This window comes from Rhamphochromis longiceps, linkage group LG7, assembly GCF_057381845.1.
Source record: "Rhamphochromis longiceps isolate RC_006_pf linkage group LG7, R_longiceps_female_GT1.1, whole genome shotgun sequence".
Classification (NCBI taxonomy): domain Eukaryota; kingdom Metazoa; phylum Chordata; class Actinopteri; order Cichliformes; family Cichlidae; genus Rhamphochromis; species Rhamphochromis longiceps.
This window is the reverse complement of record NC_140563.1, coordinates 29,428,121-29,449,568: the sequence shown is the minus strand read 5'-3', so window position 1 is coordinate 29,449,568 and position 21,448 is coordinate 29,428,121. Positions and strand designations below refer to the sequence as shown.

The following is a 21,448-nucleotide window of genomic DNA, read 5'->3' as shown; positions in this document are numbered from 1 at the left end:
TGTGTTCTTGATGCTTGTGTGTTCTTGATGTTTTTGTGTTCTTGATGTTTGTCTGTTCTTGGTGTTTGTGTGTTCTTGGTGTGTTTGTGTTCTTGATGTTTTTTGTGTTCTTGGTGTTTTTTCTTCAGATTACAGAATGCATGCCCCAAAATGTATTTTGTAACGTATTCCGTTACGTTACTGAATGAGAGTAACGTATTCTTAATACTTTCGATAACTTAATATATTATCATGCTTTTTACAACTACTTGGGTGTACTATTGTACTATTGCTATGTGATTTATTACTATTACTATTACTATTTTGTGTTCTTGGTGTTTTTGTGTTCTTGGTGTTTTTGTGTTCTTTATGTTTTTGTGTTCTTGATGTTTGTGTTTTCTTGATGTTTTTTGTGTTCTTGGTGTGTTTGTGTTCTTGGTGTTCGTGTGCCCTTGGTGTTTTTGTGTTCTTGATGCTTATGTGTTCTTGATTTTTTTTATGTTCTTGGTGTTTTTGTGTTCTTGGTGTTTGTGTGTTCTTTATGTTTTTGTGTTCTTGATGTTTGTGTGTTCTTGATGTTTTTTTTGTTCTTCGTGTTTTTGTGTTCTTGGTGTTTTTGTGTTCTTTATGTTTTTGTCTTCTTGATGTTTGTGTTTTCTTGATGTTTTTTTATGTTCTTGGTGCTTTTGTGTTTTTGATGTTTGTCTGTTCTTGGTGTTTTTGTGTTCTTTATGCTTTTGTTTTCTTGATGTTTTTCTGTTCTTGATGTTTTTGTGTTCTTGATGTTTGTGTGTTGTTTCTTTTGGGTCGAAAATTGGTCGACGCATCGGGCAGTGGACGACCCGAGGGCTTTTCTCCACTGCCGTCATTAAGGGTTACCGATCATCTTCGCCCTGATTCAGTCGATACTGAGGTTCACTTGCTGTTTCCGTAGCATTTGGAGTTTTTACAGGGTGGGGTTGCTAGACCCATGCCCAACCCTCCTCCTTTCTCATCCGGGCTTGGGACCGGCAATGGCGTCGAACATTTATGGACGATCTGAGAACTGTCGACATTGCCTGTGACGAAGCTGAAACAGTCGCTGCTGACCGACATCGACGGAGATCACTAGCTGCCCGATGCGCCGCCCGGCGTAGGAGGAACTAAGTCTAAGTAGTAAGTAAGTAAGATGTTTGTGTGTTCTTGATGTTTTTTGTGTTCTTGATGTTTTTGTGTTCTTGATGTTTTTTGTGTTCTTGGTGTTTTTGTGTTCTTGGTGTTTTGTGTTCTTGGTGTTTGTGTGTTCTTGATGTTTTTGTGTTCTTGATGTCTTTGTGTTCTTTTTTTTATGCTGTTGATGTTTGTGTGTTCTTGATGTTTTTTTTGTTCTTCGTGTTTTTGTGTTCTTTATTTTTTGTGGTCTGGGTGTTTGTGTTCTTGATGTTTTTTTGTGTTCTTGGTGTTTTTGTGTTCTTGATGTTTGTGTGTTTTTGATGTTCGTGTGTTCATGGTGTGTTTGTGTGTTCTTGATGTTTTTTGTGTTCTTGGTGTTTTTGTGTTCTTGGTGTTTTTGTGTTCTTTATGTTTTTGTGTTCTTGATGTTTGTGTTTTCTTGATGTTTTTTGTGTTCTTGGTGTGTTTGTGTTCTTGGTGTTTGTGTTCTTGATGTTTGTGTTCTTGGTGTGTTTGTGTTCTTGATGCTTGTGTGTTCTTGGTTTTTGTGTGTTCTTGATGTTTTTGTGTTCTTGGTGTTTGTGTGTTCTTGGTGTTTTTGTGTTCTTGATGTTTTTGGTGTTCTTGGTGTTTTTGTGTTCTAGATGTTTTTTGTGTTCTTGGTGTTCGTGTGTTCTTGATGTTTTTGTGTTCTTGATGTTTGTGATTTCTTGGTGTTTTTTGTGTTCTTGGTGTTTATGTGTTCTTGGTGTTTGTGTGTTCTTGGTGCTTGTGTGTTCTTGATGTTTTTTGTGTTCTTGGTGTTTTTGTGTTCTTGATGTTTTTTGTGTTCTTGGTGTTTTTGTGTTCTTGGTGTTTTTGTGTTCTTTATGTTTTTGTGTTCTTGATGTTTGTGTTTTCTTGATGTTTTTTGTGTTCTTGGTGTGTTTGTGTTCTTGATGTTTGTGTTCTTGGTGTGTTTGTGTTCTTGATGCTTGTGTGTTCTTGGTTTTTGTGTGTTCTTGGTGTTTGTGTGTTCTTGGTGTTTTTGTGTTCTTGATGTTTTTGGTGTTCTTGGTGTTTTTGTGTTCTAGATGTTTTTTGTGTTTTTGGTGTTCGTGTGTTCTTGATGTTTTTGTGTTCTTGATGTTTGTGATTTCTTGGTGTTTTTTGTGTTCTTGGTGTTTATGTGTTCTTGGTGTTTGTGTGTTCTTGGTGCTTGTGTGTTCTTGATGTTTTTTGTGTTCTTGGTGTTTTTGTGTTCTTGATGTTTTTTGTGATCTTGTTTGTCATGGTTCTGGGTCATTTTGACCCATCATTTTCTGTTTCTTATGTTTTTGTGTTTTTCTCAATTATGATTTATGTCTGATTCTTTAGCTATCCTGTTTTGACGAGTACTATAAATCGATGTTTCAGTTTTGCTCTGGTCATGAGTTTAATTTGATGTTAATTCTTCTTTAAGTCTCTGTCATCTCTGCGTTCCATGTGTTATATTCTTTCAGCCTGCCTCTCAGTGTCAAGTCTACATCTTTGTGCTTTGTTTTGTGTTTTGTTTTATTTTGATAATCCCAGTCTGATGTCAGTGTGTTCAGTTTTACGTCTCCCCTGTCTCGTTAGTCTAATTTCTCACAGTTGTGTCTCTCTCCTGTTTCCCATTCCCTGATTACTCCCCTGTGTATATAAGCCCTGTGTTCTCCTTTGCTCTCTGTTGTGTTGTTCCCTCACCATGCTGTGCTGGCTTCCGTGCTCCTTGAGTTTCCAGGTTTCCCAGAGTTTTTATTAATAGTTTTTAGTTTCTAATGTGGTTTTGTTTTTTGCAACTTTATGTTTTTGTGGAATTCTTTCTACTGCAATAAAGTAGCCTCTTTCAGTTCGAGTCCTGCGTTTGGGTCTACATCCTGCCTGGGACATTGGTGTTTCTGTGTTCTTTGTGTTTGTGTGCTCTTTGTGTTTGTGTGCGTTCTTATTTTTTTGTGTTCTTAATTTTTTGTGTGTGTGTGTTTTCTTTTAAACACCTTCATGTTAGCTTCCCACACAAACACTTTTGGATCAGCTCTGCCATTTTAAAATCTTTTTATCAACAAACCTCAAGACTCTAAAGTTCCTGTTTGGACAACGATGACATTTTCAAACGTTTGAAATTTGAAATTTAACTTGTATTATTAATACATTTTAATACATTTTAAAAGAAACAGGAGTGTTCTTAAGTTTAGACCATCTCTGTGCTACCCCTTTGCATGTGTCTCACTGTACACGATTCATTTTTTCTGGTTTTCTTTTTCTCTCAGGTTGCTGGTTGTGGAATTTGGAGCTGCAGAGATTTGAGCTGTGCTCCAAAAGTGCATGTTGAAGGTACCTAATGCTTTCATATTATTTACTTTTTCCTTAATACGCAATTTTAGATTTTGAACTCTCTTATTTGGTCTTTTAGGTTATGAATGTGGTGTTGTAAGCTTTGCTCTTTAAACAAACAACGATCAAATAATCAAAACAAAGATGGATAAGACATTTGCACACAGAAGAAGAGAGGTGATTGAAGAGATGCCATTCATCGCAGAGTTCAAGAGCAGATGGCCGGCCCTCTTCAAAGTACCTGAGGTATGAGTTTGAGTCTTGGTTAAAAACTGGCCGTGAACAGAAAAGTACTGCTACAAAGCTGATGTCACCGAGCTGATGTCTTTTCAGCTTAGTGCAGCTAAATTGTGTTGTGAGAAGGGCAGCTCTAATAGAATGAAAAATTTTGGGAAAACAGGACGTTGCTAACATGATACACGTCAGTTTCCTTTTACAACTAAAGTGCAAAATTTGTGCATTTTGTGATTTTTTTTTTTTTTTTTTTTTTTTTTTTTTTTTTTTTTTTTTTTTTTTTGTACTGCATGGGTGAGGCACTCTTTTGCAGCCACCTGATTCTGCCGGTCCATCTATAAATGTTTTGGGTGGCATGTTGGAATAACTTATGTCGATTTAAAAATCTTTTTTTTTCCTTTTTTGTAATCGTAATTGATTTTGCACATTCCCATCTGATTAACCAATTCCCCCCCCTCCCCCCCCTTTTTTTTTTTTTTTTTTTTTTCTTTAAATCAAACCTGGACAGCACCAGAACTTTTTGTCTGGGATTAGATCAGGTTTGGTCTGGATTTAGTCCCGTTTTGAGCTGAACTGTTTAAAAAATTTATTTTTGAACTTTGTAGATCAATGCGGAGTTCACCCGAATCACCACAGTTCCACTGCTGTCCACATTCATGAGCAGTCTTGACCAGTACTCTGACCAGTTGATGAAGATTCTATGAAAAAAAAGGAGGGGAAACAGCGCGGCGGATCACAGCAGCGTTGTCTGCAATTTCACAGGTATTCTGTCTTGTTAAAATGTTCTGTAACTAATAGATTAGTTGCAGGTTGATCTCAGGTCTGGTTATTAACCTGTATTTTTAACTTTCTTGGGTCATTTCATGCTTGTTCTCTCCTGCGTTATACTTTTCATCTCGCTTTTGGCTTATATTCTGGATTTGGTCCTGACACAAAGCAGAACTAAGTAACTCATGCCCCTAGAGGCCATAAGTGCTGCTGCTGGCATTGTAGCTTTTTTCTTTTCTTTTTTTTGTTACTCATTAATTGTCCAAAGGAATAATTAGCTACACTGAGAAAAGACAAAGGCAGACAACATTTCACATTTCGCCACAACTCAGTGACACAATAGATTATTTTTTTTCACTCTTGGTATAAATACTGCAAATGTGGTGGTAGCCCGCATACCTCATATTAACGTGACAGTGTGTAGTTTTTGTCATTAATTTTTGGAAATCTCTATCAAAATGTTTTTGATTCCTTTGAACAGCACTCCTATGCAACAACACTTTTCTTCCTTCTTTCAGGTGGTACACCACGCTAAAGCTGCATTTTCCACGACCCAATGTATCGCAATCAGTGTAATTGGACTCATAACTTATAATCTTTATGGGTATGAATTGGTAAGCTTCTCATTCTCTAACACAAAATACTACTTGCTTGCAAAAAGCATGTTTAAAATTTACTTAGAAACAATTATGAATTGGTTAAACAACAATAAAAATTGACTTAAGTTCTGTGGGGGTCTCTAAAAACTTCAAAAAAGTAATTGCGCTGCATGTGTTGTTTTGTTTAGAGTTCCCGAATCGAAGTGAAGCGTGAATGCATCCTTAAAGCTGTGATTATATACCTGAATGAGAACCCTGAAAATCTCATCAAAGAGAACATGGTAAGTTTATTTTTAAAGGGATATTCCACCCCTCAGTAAAATTTTGACTGTCATAATTCCCAGAGTTTTGTAAGTTGAAAAATGTATTTTCTAAACAGGCCCCAGGCATTCTCCTGATCTGGCAGCAATCAGTTTTCTTTAAATTAGCTTACAACAATAAAGTGCATGGGAAATACTAGGATTTTGTTTCCATTCACTTACATTGTTTTATGCGAAACTAAAGAAAATGACCCTGGTCAGCAGAATATTGATAATATTATTAATGCATACTCCTTCTGCCCTCTGTCCATGTTTCATGTATCTTCTTCTTGGTCTTTATTTGATAGTCTTAAATCCACATTTTTCTTTGGTCTGTTCTCCTCAGTCTCATTCAGGGATATGTGTAATTAGGGTAGTGTGGACCATTTTAACTAAAATGGAGTGAATAGATGATGCGATGACCAAAATACAACTGATTTAAAATATTTCTGTCCTTTTCAGGCTTTCAACGTGATGGAAGCTGAAGAGCTCGAGAGGATGGATTTGGGTGTTTATAAAATAATCCATGAAGGAGCACAGCCTGATGACTCCCTTGAAGATGTTGGCATCATTATCGAGAGATGCACCGTCTTGCAGGATCTTCACGATGTGGCGAGCGGGTGTGCACTTTTGTTTGGGCTAATTTACTGCCTCAATCTGAGTTACCCAAAGCCACTTCGCTACACATTTGAGTTCTTCCAGAAGGTGCTCATGGGACTGGAAGACAAAAAACTGTCTAACAAAATACAAGTGCTGAAGAACAAACTCTGCCAAAAGGAGACGCAATGACTCTTCTAGATCAAAATGTCCCCCAAAATAAGTGCTCTGTTTCACTGTTTAAAAGTTTATAAATTGTATATATGTTGATCCTTGTTTGTAAATATTTTGTCATAGCTTTTAATATTTAAGAGATTTACTGAATGCTTTTTTTTTTTTTTTTTTTTTTTGATTGTGGAAAAGAAAACATAATTCAGAAACTGAGTTTTTTGAACTGGGGACAAAATTACCCAGATGGATATATTTTCTTGTTTCACAACATTTTCTTTAGTTTGAGTTGCTGTGGTAATTCTGCAGACTGTAGCCATTGCAGACCTACAACTGTACTACACTGCACTGTCACTTAGTTGAAACTGGAAAGTTGTTTCAGATGTTTACATTTTATTTTACACACCATTTAATGTTGCATTATGCAGTGTTGTTTCCCTGTTTAAGCTTTGCCTCATTGAAGGCTTTTGTTCAAGTTGTTAAAGCAACACAATTTATTTTGTATTTACACTTCATATTAGTTCTCGTGTACCAGGTTTCCATTGCAGGTCAAAGATCTTGAGTGTTATAAATGTTAAAGTGTATGTGCAAACAAATGTGAAAAGGTTCTAAGGTTGTCACCTGTACTCAAGTTAAGTACTGGATTTTTGGTCTTAGCATTTAATTAAGAATATTTTGAGATTTGCTATACGCATTTTTTATTGTAAAATTTATTATATAATAGAAAACTTAAAATTCTGAATCAGATTTTTGTAACTGGGGACTAAATCGTTTTTACCTTTTTGTGTCACTTAAATATTTTCTGTAATTGCATTACATACAGTGATTTAAGTGATTTACAATGTCACTTTGTTGAAACTCGGAAAGTTATTTCCAATGTTTAAATTTTGTTCATGAACTTTAAGCATTTAATATTGCCTTATGCGGTGTTGTTCCCTGTAGAAGCTTTGCCTTGTCAAGGCTCACAGTAAATAAAGTTGTTGATGCAGCACCCTTTTTTTGCATTTACACTTTATGTAAGCTTTGGCGTAAGAGTTTTCTATTGAAGTGCAAGGATCTTGAATGTTATAAATGGTAACGTGTGAGCAAGTGTAAAAAGGTTCTTGAGTTGTCACCTGTACTCTGTAGTTAAGTGTCAGACCTTTGCTGAAGACCTCTGAAAGGTCCAAACACCTAATTACAATGTATAGATGACAACTCAGGAACCTTTCTAGACTTGTTTTGTTGATACCTAAACATTTAGCATATAGATGAAACTATTAATTAAATCATAATTAATCAAATTAATTAGGTCCAAAACGCAATCTAAATGGTGCCATTAAATTCAAATTAATATTGTCAATTGAACCTAAAGCAATACAGTTAATAAAATGAACAAAGTGTTTAAATTCTAATTAATGGTGTTAAATAGTAACAATGAAAGGAAAGCTGTTGCTTTTATACAACAATTTCACTTCTGATATACATCACCATTGAAATTGCAGATAACAACCATATTGATTTATGTTTAATTGACCAGGTTTTGTGGAAAAGATTGCCTTAACTTTGTCAATTAAATCCAACGTTTTATTTCTTAGAGTGTGGAGGCTAAACTTACACCCCAGCCCAGGGGAAACCGGTGTGCAACACAAGGAAAATTAAAAAAAAGAAAAGAAAGGAAAGTGCCCCCACACTCCCTGCTCTCAAGGAAGACGAACCAAAAACTGCCACAGATTTACAACAACCAGTCAGTTTATTAAGTCCCAAAAGGTAGCGGGCGTCAGGGTGAGCATGGCCAAAACAACAAACAAAACTCTCTAGAAATGAAGTGCAACTGGCTTACTTACACGGAAAAACCCCCACCTGCCTCCCTAACCAAAAACAGGAGAAAAGGTTCCAAAAGAAAATGGCTTCTCACCTCTAAATCTACTGAGTAAAAGTATTTACAACTATTTACAACAAAACTATTTACAACACAGCAAAAGCTTCTCATTCCAGAATACAGATTCATATGCAGCCACATGCACAGTTCGTTGGGAACAGGAAGTAGTTGTGAGGCGTGTCCCGGTTCAGAAGGGTCCTCATTTATAGCCGGCCTCTCCCAGTCCTCCATCAATGGTCAGCCTACACCCAAAACCCACATAACATCAATGACACAGGACACAAACTATGCCGCCCTCTGGTGTGGCCGACAAAGTGCAAAACATCCATAACACTGAATCATAATATACCCCCCTATCCAAGATCAAACTTTTCGTCCTCAACGGGAAGTTTGATTCATGATCTAGACAGCGCATCAGCCATGACATTATCTAAGCCCTTCTTTTAACAGATTTCAATGTTAAAGTCTTGGAGGAGTAAAGACCAGAGCATGAGCCATTGGTTGCTGTTCTGCATCTGAGATAAGAACACGAGGGGGTTATGGTTGGAAAATACAATGGTTAGTAGAGGATTGGACCCAAGGTACACTTCGAAATGCTGCAAGGCGAGCAGCAAAGCTCTAAGCCTCCTTTTCAATCATGCTATAATGTAGCTGGTGTTTTATGAATTAAAAAAAAAACAAAAAAACAGACAGGATGATCAACGCCATGTTCATCCTCCTACAGGAGCATGGCGCCAGCCCCCAAAGCGCTGGCGTCCACCTCGAGCTTGAATGAACATGTAGAGTCAGGGTCAGTAAGTACAGGATCAAACCCGAGGAAACTGACATGTCTCTGACCACACGAACAGTGACTTAGGACTGGCAAGGCTGGTAAACGGGGTTACTACCTCAGAGAAGTTTTTGCAGAAACTACGGTAGTAACCGGCCATGCCTAAAAAACAATGCAGCTCTCAACGCATTTGAGGAGCTGGGAAGTCTAATATTGCCTGCACTTTCGCGGCAAAAGGGAGGACTCAATTCAGTTCAATTCAATTCAAATTTATTTATATAGCGCCAAATCACAACAAAAGGCGCCTCAAGGCGCTTCATAGATACAGAGAAAAACCCAACAATCATATGACCCCCTATAAGCAAGCACTTTGGCGACAGTGGGAAGGAAAAACTCCCTTTTAACAGGAAGAAACCTCCGGCAGAACCAGGCTCAGGGAGGGGCGGCCATCTGCTGTGACCGGTTGGGGTGAGAGAAGGAAGACAGGATAAAAGACATGCTGTGGAAGAGAGACAGAGGTTGATAACAGATATGATTCAATGCAGAGAGGTCTATTAATACATAGTGAGTGAGAAAGGTGACTGGAAAGGAAAAACTCAATGCATCGTGGGAATCCCCCGGCAGCCTACGTCTATTGCAGCATAACTAAGGGAGGATTCAGGGTCACCTGGTCCAGCCCTAACTATATGCTTTAGCAAAAAGGAAAGTTTGAAGCCTAATCTTGAAAGTAGAGATAGTGTCTGTCTCCCGAATCCAAACTGGAAGCTGGTTCCACAGAAGAGGGGCCTGAAAACTGAAGGCTCTCCCTCCCATTCTACTTTTAAATACTCTAGGAACAACAAGTAGGCCTGCAGAGCGAGAGCGAAGTGCTCTAATAGGGTGATATGGTACTACAAGGTCATTAAGATAAGATGGGGCCTGATTATTTAAGATCTTGTATGTGAGGAGCAGGATTTTGAATTCAATTCTGGATTTAACAGGAAGCCAATGAAGGGAAGCCAAAACAGGAGAAATATGCTCTCTCTTTCTAGTCCCTGTCAGGACTCTTGCTGCAGCATTTTGGATTAACTGAAGGCTTTTCAGCGAGTTTTTAGGACATCCTGATAATAATGAATTACAGTAGTCCAGCCTGGAAATAATAAATGCATGATCTAGTTTTTCAGCGTCACTAAGAGACAGGATATTTCTAACTTTAGAGATGTTGCGCAAATGGAAGAACGCAGTCTTACATATTTGTTTAATATGTGCGTTGAAGGACATATGCTGGTCAAAAATGACTCCAAGGTTCCTCACAGCATTACTGGAGGCCAAGGTAATGCCATCCAGAGTAAGAATCTGGTTAGATACCATATTTCTAAGCTTTTCAGGGCCGAGTACAATAATCTCAGTTTTATCTGAAGTAAGAAGCAGAAAGTTAGCGGCCATCCAGGTCTTTATGTCTTTAAGACATTTCTGCAGTTTAACAAATTGGCCTGTGTTGTCTGGCTTCATGGACAGATAGAGCTGGGTGTCATCTGCATAGCAGTGAAAATGTATACTATGTCTTCTAATGATGCTGCCTAAGGGAAGCATGTATAATGTAAACAGAATTGGTCCTAGCACTGAACCCTGTGGAACTCAATAATTAACCTCAGTGTGTGAAGAGGACTCTCCATTTACATGCACAAATTGGAGTCTGTTAGATAGATATGATACAAACCACTGCAGTGCAGTACCTGTAATACCTACAGCATGTTCTAATCGCTCTAATAGGATATTATGATCGACAGTATCGAACACTGCACTGTGGTCTAGCAGGACAAGCACAGAGATGAGTCCACTATCTGAGGCCATAAGAAGATGGTAAATGGTAAATGGTAAATGGCCTGTATTTATATAGCGCTTTTACTAGTCCCTAAGGACCCCAAAGCGCTTTACATATCCAGTCATCCACCCATTCACACACACATTCACACACTGGTGATGGCAAGCTACATTGTAGCCACAGCTGCCCTGGGGCGCACTGACAGAGGCGAGGCTGCCGGACACTGGCGCCACCGAGCCCTCTGACCACCACCAGTAGGCAACGGGTGAAGTGTCTTGCCCAAGGACACAACCAGAGGTGTGGACTCGAGTCACATGACTTGGACTCGAGTCAGACTCGAGTCATTAATTTTATGACTTTAGACTTGACTTGAAAAAATGTTCTAAGACTTGTGACTTGACTTGGACTTTTACACCAATGACTTGGGACTTGAATTGGACTTGAACCGGTTTACTTGAAAAGACTTGATATTTTACCCCAAATATAAAATTTAACATGCATATTATATAGAGATTGAAAATGTGACGTCATTCACGGGTAGAACCGCAAAGGATTCTGGGAACTCGTGGCAAGCGGTACTAGCGCACGCAGGCTTTCAATTAAAATCAGTTACACAGCGATAAAAAGAAACACAAAAATGTCAAGAAGCTGTTGTATTATTAACTGCAATAGCCGGTCGCATGACAGCCACGGGAAGCCGACGGGTAAAGAGATCGGTTGTTATCGGATTACGTCGTTGAAGAGAAATTGTTCAAGACATGTTTCCGAAGTAACAAAGACGCGACGGGTGGCCTGGATTGCAGCCATTCAAAGATCAAATATAACGTCCCAGAACACTCCAGCTCACAGGTTAGTCTGCTCCAAGCATTTACACAAAGGTCAGTGTTTTTTAGTAGTTAATACGTCATTTTCATAACATAATTAGTGATATAGGTTACAAGCAAGTCTGGCGCTGAACAGAAATTGTCGCGCTATGCTCCTTTGTTTATTGTGCATAAACAGTGAATTGTCCTGACACAATATTGCGTTTCGCTTCTGTTATTATGGTACATTGACAAAAACATATACTTTTATTCACAGGATAAAACAGGTTTTTTGTATCACTAATTGCCCAGTACGATTACAGCATACAATATTGTTGTCACTGCTACATTTCTGTGATGCTACCAGAAATTATTTCCACTGCTAATTAATTACCGTTGAGCTCAAAGGTCCTATTAATAAACGGTTAAGGAATGTGTATTTATGACGACAATTTGTGAGGCTGGTAAACTTATGATACGTACTGTTGTGATATTTTGATACTACGGTTAGCATTTACAGGATATTGTTTTGTAGTAATATTATACAGGAGAACTGTTACTCAATAAGGCCCATTTACTAGTTGTTTTTCTCTTTCTCTCTGACCCATGTATTGATGTGTAAGACTCACAGGCTGGTACCCCAAGGTCGAAAATACCACAGAGACGAGACCACTTCCTTACTCCCATCCTCCCTTCCTTATAATTTAGAAAAGAGCTTGTTAAAGGCCAGGTGGTTCGTTTCAGAATTCACTAATGAAAGAACTCTGTATTCTATGTCTAGGAGTGTATTTTGCTGGGATGATCATAAATTGTAGCTGAACTGATAAACTACTAAACTTCCTTATTTGGTCTGTACCGGTTTGAACTGAGAACCTGCTGACACACGAACCTTTTTTTCCTCTATATAAGCTGTTATGTACTAAATAAACCTTTGAGTCGATTTGGGAAGGCAACCTGAAGCAGTCTGTGTTTCCTTGTTCTCCCAAGCTACTCCCGACGTCGTAACTAACCCAGCTGAGCGGCATACCTGAGTGTTACTTTGAATAATTAGGAATCTTATAAGGAAAGGACAAAACTCTGCTTATCGGTGCTCACGCCTTGGAGGGAAACCGGGACGGAGATTTTCTCTTCACGTACGATGGTCTTTACTTTCTACACGGTGCATTTCAAGGTCCTGCACCCATCCGTCGGTAAACTGTACCTGGACTTGTTGCAGTGACCTGAAGTTACTAAACTTCATGAGTGTATGCACTCACTCCAAGAACCGTATGATTATAAATATACATATAAATATGCTACGATGAGATAGCTGACTTCATCTAACTAGCAAATGTTGTCCAGGCTACGTTGGTGATACAGTTTTTTTTAATGTGTATGATATTTTTGTCATGCGATTTTAAAGCCGGTCCTACAACCGCATCCAAGAATAACATGCAGCTTATCTCAGAACTGTCGGTGAAAATTATTCTTGGAGCTAGGTTTAATTGAGCTGCATTTTAAAGAGGTGCAATTTCACAATTTGTGTATATTTTCTAAGTTCACTATTTTGTCATGTGTTGAGAAAAACACAGATTTTAAAATTACATGGTCTAATATTTACATTTAGCATATAACTGCAACATTATTTTTTCGTTTTTTTTTTTTTTTAAAGACTCGAAATTCAAAGTTTCAGACTTGTGACTTGACTCGGACTTTTACACCAGTGACTTGAGACTCGACTCTGACTTGCCTGACATTACTTGAGACTTGACTTGAGACTTGAGGATAAAGACTTGAGACTTACTTGAGACTTGGTCCCACCTCTGGACACAACGACCGAGACTGTCCGAGCCGGGGCTCGAACCGGCAACCTTCCGATTACAAGATCATTTGTAACCTTCACTAAAGCTGTTTCTGTGCTGTGATGAGCTCTGAAACCTGACTGAAACTCTTCAAATAAGCCATTCCTCTGCAGATGATCTGTTAGCTGTTTGACAACTACTCTTTCAAGGATTTTTGATATGAAAGGAAGGTTGGAGATTGGCCTATAATTAGCTAAGACTGCTGGGTCTAGAGGTGGCTTTTTGAGTAAAGGTTTAACTACAGCCAGCTTGAAGGCCTGTGGTACATAGCCAATTATTATTTTTTTTTTAATTCATATTTTTATTAAGGTTTCAAAAGCAGGCATTCACAGTATGTACATCATGTAAGCATTCTTCATACTTAGGTTATCTGCCTTAAATACTGAAATAGTATTTTAATTTACATCCAAGTCATAAGGGAAGAATACTTACAACGATAGAAGTAATTGAAACCATCACATAATCCGAAAATCAAAAAACAAAAAACAAAACTAACAAACCTAAGAAAAGAGAAAAGAAAAAAAAAACAAAAAAAACAAAAAAAAGAAACAAAAAACAAAACAAAAAAAAAAAAAACACGGATGTGTTGGTATGGGGTGATCCTATAAATATATATACATACATCATAATTATTGGTTTGTAATAGTAAAATCTGGCCTATGAGGCGTGATATATTTAACCCAGTTTTCCCAATATGATGTAAATTTCTCCAGCTTGTGGTTAACAGAAGCTGTTATCTTTTCCATGTTATAAATTTCCATTGTGATTTCCATCCATGTACTTATGTTTGGGCTCTCTGGGGATAACCATTTTCTGGTGATATTCTTTTTACAGGCCACCAATAAAATATTTATTAAATGTTTATCATATTTAGGCCATTCCTGAGGTATATATCCAAAGAACATAGTCTTACTCTCGAGAGGTATTTCACGTTTAAAGATATCCTGTAAGGCATTATGTATTTCTCTCCAATAATCCCTCAAGATTGAGCAGTCCCAGAAAATATGGTAATGATTTGCACTTTGATTTCCACAGTTCCTCCAACAAGCAGGGGGGTTATCATCATAATGAGACTTCTGAGAAGGTGTTATAAAGTATCTAATTAGGCACTTCCAGCCAAATTCCCTCCACTTTTGTGAGCTGGTACACATCCACTGATATCTCCATATTGCCGTCCATTCTTCCTCTAATATTTTTATCCCTCCTTCCTTCTCCCATTTTGTTCTAATATATGAAGTCGAATGTGGTTTCAAATCCATTAGACCCTTATAGAGACATGATACAATTCTATCAATAGTTTCTGAGTTATAGCTTTTTATAAACAGTTCCATCAAGCGTGTGTTTATCATTGTTACGTTTCTCATCTTCGTGTCGGCATAGTGCCTTAACTGCAGATATCGATAGAAGTCTTCTTTTTCTAATGAAAATGTTTTTCTAAGCATGTCAAAGCTGAACAATTTTCCATCCTTCATTATACTGCACAGGGCTGTTATGCCCTTACCTGTCCAGTCCTTGAATCTAGAATCCAGTTCATTAGGTTTGAACTCTGAGTCGTAAGCACACCATTTAAGAACTGTAATATTGGTCTCGAGTTTATATTCCTTTATAATAGTTCTCCATGTTTTAAGGGTCCTTTTCACCCACATGTTATCAGTATTTTTTATATAGGTTTGTAAGTTATTGTCAGCTAGAGTTGCCTGAATAGGTATAGACAGCATTTGTTCCTCAATGGTTTTCCATTGGGCAGTGTATGATTGGTTACACCAGCATATTATTGCTCTCATCTGCGCTGCAAAATAATAATATCTGAGGTCAGGGAGGCCCCATCCTCCCTTTTGCTTAGCCAGCTGTAGTGTTTTAAGGCGAACCCTTGGTCTTTTACCTTGCCATATATATCTAGATAACATTTTATCCCACTCATTAAATTGACTTTGGTTAATCTCTATTGGTAGGGTTTGAAATAGATACAAAAATCTTGGCAATACATTCATTTTAATAGAATCAATTCTTGAATTAAAACTAAAGAAAGGAATTAAATTCCATCTTACTATATCTTCCTTTATTTTTTTGTATAAGGGTAGGTAGTTCTGTTCGAATAGTTTTGTAAGGTCTTTCGGTAAATTTATGCCTAAATATTTAAAACACTCCGTTTGCCATACCAGAGAGTAGCTACATTTTATTTCTTCTGGTGGGCTGTAGTTATATGAGAGTAGCTGGGTTTTACCTATATTAATTTTATAGCCTGATAATTGGCCGTATTGTTCAAATGACTGCATCAGCTTGGGTAAAGAATATGTTGGGTGTCCAAGGTAAATCAAAATGTCATCCGCGTAGCAAGCCAGTTTATATTGTGTCCCTTTGATAAAAATTCCCTTAATGTCCTTATTTTGCCTGATGGATTGAGCTAGTGGTTCCAAGTATAGTGCAAAAAGTAACGGTGACCATGCACAGCCCTGTCTAGTGCCCCTTTTTAGGGTAAAACTGTTGGATAGGCATCCATTAATTTTGATCTGTAGGATTATCATATAATGCTTGTATTGTTTTAATAATCATATCATGAAAGCCAAATTTATATAGTACCCTGTAGAGGAACTTCCAATTGACAGAGTCAAAGGCTTTTTCAGCGTCTACACTCATCACAATTGCTTTGATTTTGTGTTTTTGTATATGGTCCATAATGTGTAGTGTCTTTCGTATATTGTCCTGTGTTTGGCGTTGATGTATGAAACCTGTTTGATCATTACATATCAGTGTTGGTAGGAACTCTTCTAGCTGTTTGGCCATGATAGATGTGAAAAGTTTATAGTCCACGTTAAGAACAGAGATTGGCCTGAAAGATCCACATTCCATTTTATCTTTGCCTTCTTTTGGTATAACTGAAATAATTGCCTCCTTCCAACTGGGGGGCATTTGTGCCTTTTTCAAAACCCAATTCAATGTAGGCAGTAAGACAGGTATCAGTTCCTTTTTAAATTCTTTATACCACTCTGCCGTGTAACCATCTGGTCCTGGTGATTTACTTAATTTAAGCCTATTAATTGCAGCTTTTAATTCTTCCTCAGTTATATTCATTGTCATTGCTTGATTTTGTTCTTCATCTAGAGTGGGTAAGTCTAGAGAGTTCAGAAAGCTATCCATCTGAGCTTCAGTCCCGCCCGGGGCTTCAGAGTATAGGGTTTTATAAAATCTTTCAAAGGCTTCCTGTATTTCATTTAATTTATTTTTTTATCACTTTTGTACTTGGGTCCCTAATTTTATAAATTGTATTTTCCGCTATCTTTTTTTTCAATTTCCACGCCAATATTTTGGTAGATTTAATGCCACTTTCATATTGTCTCTGTTTCAAAAACATTAAATCTTTCTTGATTTCTTGTGTGGCTATATTGTTAATTTCGTTCCTAATGTTTTTGATGTCCCTTAATATATCCTGTGTTAAGTCCCTTTTATGTCTTCTTTCTAATTCCTTTAGTTTCTTACTCAACTCTTCTAATTTTCTATTCTTATCTTTTTTCCTAAATGAAGCTATTGCTATAATTTTCCCTCTTAGTACCGCCTTCAGAGTATCCCATAGTATGGGAGGTGGTACTTCTCCGGTATCATTGAACTCTAAAAAGAGACTAATTTCTGATTTAATTTGTGCCTTGAAAGGTGAATCATTCAATAGACTTGAGTTCAATTTCCATGTATTATTTTTTAACCGTAAGTTAAAATCAATGGATAAATATATTGGTGCATGGTCACTTATATCTATCGTTCCAATTCCACAAGTATATATTTTATCCTTATCTTTACCAAATGTTATAAAATAATCTATCCTTGTATAAAGAGAGTGTGGGGCAGAGTAGTAAGTATAGTCCTTTCTATTAGGAAAAAGGTCTCGCCATATGTCCATTAATCCTACCTCCTCAAAAAGTGCATTCACTTTGATATATGGAGATTTCATATCGTATGTTTTCTTGCTAGACGAGTCTAATTTTGGCTGCAGGTGTATATTTAAATCCCCTCCACAGATCAAAAGGCCTTCTGTTTCTGTTACCATAATATTAATAATCCTTTGGAAGAAGCTAATATCACTCTTTGGTGGGGCATAAACATTTAAGAGGGTGATCAAATTCCCATCTATTTTCCCTTTTACTAGAATAAATCTGCCCTCTTTATCACCCATTTCAGATACTTTTTCAAAGTTTAATTTGCTTGAAATAAGGATTGCAACTCCTCTCCTATGTCCTGATTTGTATGAAGAAAAAAACAGATTAGTAAAACCCATTCTCTTTAATTTTACATGCTCCTTATCTGTCATGTGGGTCTCCTGTAAGTAGACTATATGGGCTTGTTCTGCTTTCACTTTAGTTAGGATTTTAGTACGTTTAATTGGATTTAACAGCCCATTAACATTGAAAGATATAAATTTTACTTTATCACTAGCCATATGTAATCAGCGTATGTCCATAAAGCAAGTAAAATTAAACTTATCAGATCTACTCCCTAAACAGACAAACATATCAAACATAAACATCAAATACAGAGGAAAAAAAACAAACAAAAAACTGTGATTCCAAGGCTGGGGTCTCTAAGAAATGACCCTGTGTAGAGCTAGAGAAAACGTCTAGCTGTGGAGGAAAGCCTCTCCCATATATGGGCTGAGGGCCCCCATCATGGCACTTGAGGCGGCAGAAAACAAAGTCGTTGTTCATTTCACAAAAAGTGTGTCCTTATGTGTCTCTCGCTTATATCTGTGTAGTCTCATCCAATTGGGGTAAAGATATTCTCACAAAACATCTTGAAATATATTTAACACCACGTATTTTTACCTCATTTTAACGTCCGACAGTACTTATAGCTCCTCTGGCGAGGGCATGATCTGTCTTCTGAAGGTTCGCAGTCTCGCCCTGATATCTTTCTCTCGCTCGTCGTCTGTCCCTCGCTGAGTTGGACCTCTCGTGGTTTCCCAGGTGGTACGGGACAGCTGCTCGACCAGACTCTCCTTCGGTGTAGTCACATTAACTGGAAGTCCTCTGTCCTTCATGTCTGTAGTCGCCTCCTCCGCCGTCTGATACAGAACTATTCCATCCTCATAAAACACTCGTAGTTTTGCCGGGAACGGAGTATGGAAGCGGATGTTTTTCTGCTTTAACACCCGCTTTGCCTCTACGTACTCCTTTCTCTTCTGCAGTACTACTGGAGGGTAGTCATGGTCAAAGAATATCAATTTCCCATTCAGAAAAACTTTCTTCTTTTCCCAAGCTCTACGTAGGATCTCTTCTTTAACCCTATAGCGGAGAAATTTGACTATTATTGATCGCGTTTTATCTTGCCTGTCTCCGGCGGGTCTTAAAGCCAGCGCCCGATGTGCTCTCTCGATGCCAAACTCCTTGTTAGGGTTTATCTCCAGAGTGTCCCGCAGTAGTTTTTCCACAAAGTCCACCATAGACGAGCCCTCGGCTCCTTCCGGGACATTATAGATCCTTAAATTTTTTCGTCGGGATCTTCCTTCATAGTCAAGTAGCTTATTTTCTTGTTGATGCATGACTTTTATCATCTTATTCAGAGTCTGTTCCAAGTTTTGAACACGGTCTTCCACTTTTTCAATTCGTACCTCTGCCTCTGTTATTTTTTGATTAACGCTGGTAATCTCTGATTTAATATCAGTTAATTGTTCTTTTATGTCTTTTCGGAAGTCCCGAATCTCCTCCAGGATTTTTGTCAAACTTACGTCGGCACTTGAGAGAGCTGGGTTAGCATTAGCTTCGCCTTCTTGTCCCTTCGTAAGAGAGCTGCTCCTCAAATTTTCTGCATCTGCAGTTTCTGCTGCGGTGGTTTCTTTGTTTGCACGCGTCTTCCCCATTCTTGCCCCTCTCATCTATTCGAGTATTATTTGTAGGTCTAGTATTTGATGTTCTGAAGGGACGAAATAACTATTTTCGCGAGGGAGCTATTGCTTTAGCCTGCCATTCGGGATGGTGACGTCACCGGAACCCATATAGCCAATTATTAGAGATAGGTTGATCATGATCGAAGAATTAATTAATGGCAGGACTTCTTTGAGCAGTTTTGTAGGAATGGGGTCTAAAAGACACGTTGATGGTTTGGAGGAAGTAATTATTGAAGTTACTCAGAAAGATCAATTGGAGAAAAAGAGTCTAACTTAACATCAATGGTACTAAGAGTAGCTGTAGATAATATTACATCTGTGGGATGATTATTGGTAATTTTTTCTCTAATGATAAAAATTTTATTTGTGAAGAAGTTCATGAAGTCATTACTAGTTAACTTTAAAGGGATGGTTGGCTCAGTAGAGCTCTGACTTTTTGTCAGCCTGGCTACAGAGCTGAAGAGAAACCTGGGGTTGTTCTTATTTTCTTCAATCAGTGATGAATAGCAAGATGTTCTGGCTTTGCGGAGGGCTTTCTTATAAAGCAGCAAACTATTTCTCCAGGCTAAATGATGATCCTCTAAATTTGTGACACGCCATTTCCTCTCCAGATTACGAGTCAACTGCTTTAGGCTACGTGTTTGAGAATTATACCACGGAGTCAGGTACTTCTGATTAGAGACCTTAGTTTTCACTGGAGCTACAGTATCCAGAGTCGTACGTAGTGAGGAGGTGAAATTATTAACAAGATAATCGACCTCTGTTGGAGTAGCGTTCAGATAGCTGCTCTGCTCTGTGTTGGAACAGGGCATTGAAGATGATAACAGTGGGCGGATTATATTCTTAAACTTAGTTACAGCGCTTTCAGAAAGACATCTACTGTGATGAAGTCTACTCTCCAATTCTGTGTAATCCATTATTGTAAATGTAAATGTTATCAGGAAATGATCAGACAGGAGAGGGTTTGCAGGAAACACTGTTAAATGTTCAGTTTCTATGCCATATGTTAAAACAAGATCTAGAGTGTGATTAAAGTGGTGGGTGGGTTCTTTTACATTTTGAGAGAAACCAATTGAGTCTAATAACAGATTAAATGCCATGTTGAGGCTGTCATTTTTAGCGTCTACATGGATGTTAAAATTACCCACAATAATTATTTTATCTGAGCTCAGAACTAAATTAGATATAAAGTCTGAGAAATCAGACAGAAACTCTGTGTAAGGCCCAGGTGGACGATAGATGATAACAAGTAAGACTGGTTTCTGAGTTTCACAGCTGGGGTGGACAATGTTAAGCATCAGGCTTTCAAATGAATTAAAAGTCTGTCTTGGTCTTTCATTAATTAATAGGCTGGTGTGAAAAATTGCTGCCACACCGCCCCCTCGGCCTGTGCTAGTTAGAATGACTCGGGGGTGTTGATTCATTTAAACTAACATAATCATCCTGCTGCAACCAGGTTCCTGTAAGGCAGAGTAAATCAATTTGTTGATCAATTATTAAGTCATGTACTAACAGAGACTTGGAGGAGAGAGACCTAATATTTAATAATCCACATTTCACTGTTTTACTCTTTGGTTCAGATGTGGATACTGTATTGTTCTTTCTTTGTAATTGTTTATTTTTAAGTTGTTTGTTGCTGGTTTTTAGTTTGTTTTTTGTCCTTTTTTGACAGTCTCTATGGAGATGGGGTTTTTTTTTTGGGGGGGGGGGGGGGGGGTGTAGCAGGAGGAGAGAAGCTGCAGAGAGGCGTGCAAGACTGCAACTCTGCTTCCTGGTCCCAACTCTGTGTCGCGGGGTCCTCTTTTAATCCTCTCCCGGACAATAAACACAGGCGTAGTCGGTAAGGTCTTTTAGTGTGGATAATTTATTTAGCCGGCCTCCCCAGTGCACAGAAAATTATTTACAGCAAATAGAATTAACTTGGGTCAGTGTCAACAAAACGTCTGTATACCCGACCCAGCCTGCATGTTACCCTCCTTGTAACAGCTCACTGGACTCTCTCTCCCACCCCGTATGACCTGTCTCTTATATCCCGTAGCCCCTCCCCCTAGACGTAACAATCATTTCTTTATTATTACTTTAATCCTCACTGTCCCCCCTCAGCTTCTTTCCCACTGTAGTCTCACAACACACATGTATATACAGACTCTTAGGCAACTTCCAATCAGCCTACAATGTTTCACAAAACATTAAAACAATCCAAACAAAGGATGCAGTTCACGTGATCGTCCAAGCCCACGTGAACCCATTATTTAAACCCCGGAACACCATACCATCGGCTTGCATCATCCCGCATCATTGGAGATCACAGCGCGTCTCCTCGACCGACTTTATTAACAAGGTGAGGGGAAATAAGTTGGCCACCCTCTAT

General features: G+C 38.2%; 1 pseudogene; it reads left to right on the top strand.

Annotated features, from left to right (window-relative positions):
* The first annotated feature begins 3,579 nt into the window (after positions 1 to 3,579).
* On the top strand, positions 3,580 to 6,351 carry LOC146665532 (uncharacterized; annotated as a pseudogene).
* Positions 6,352 to 21,448: the final 15,097 nt, after the last annotated feature.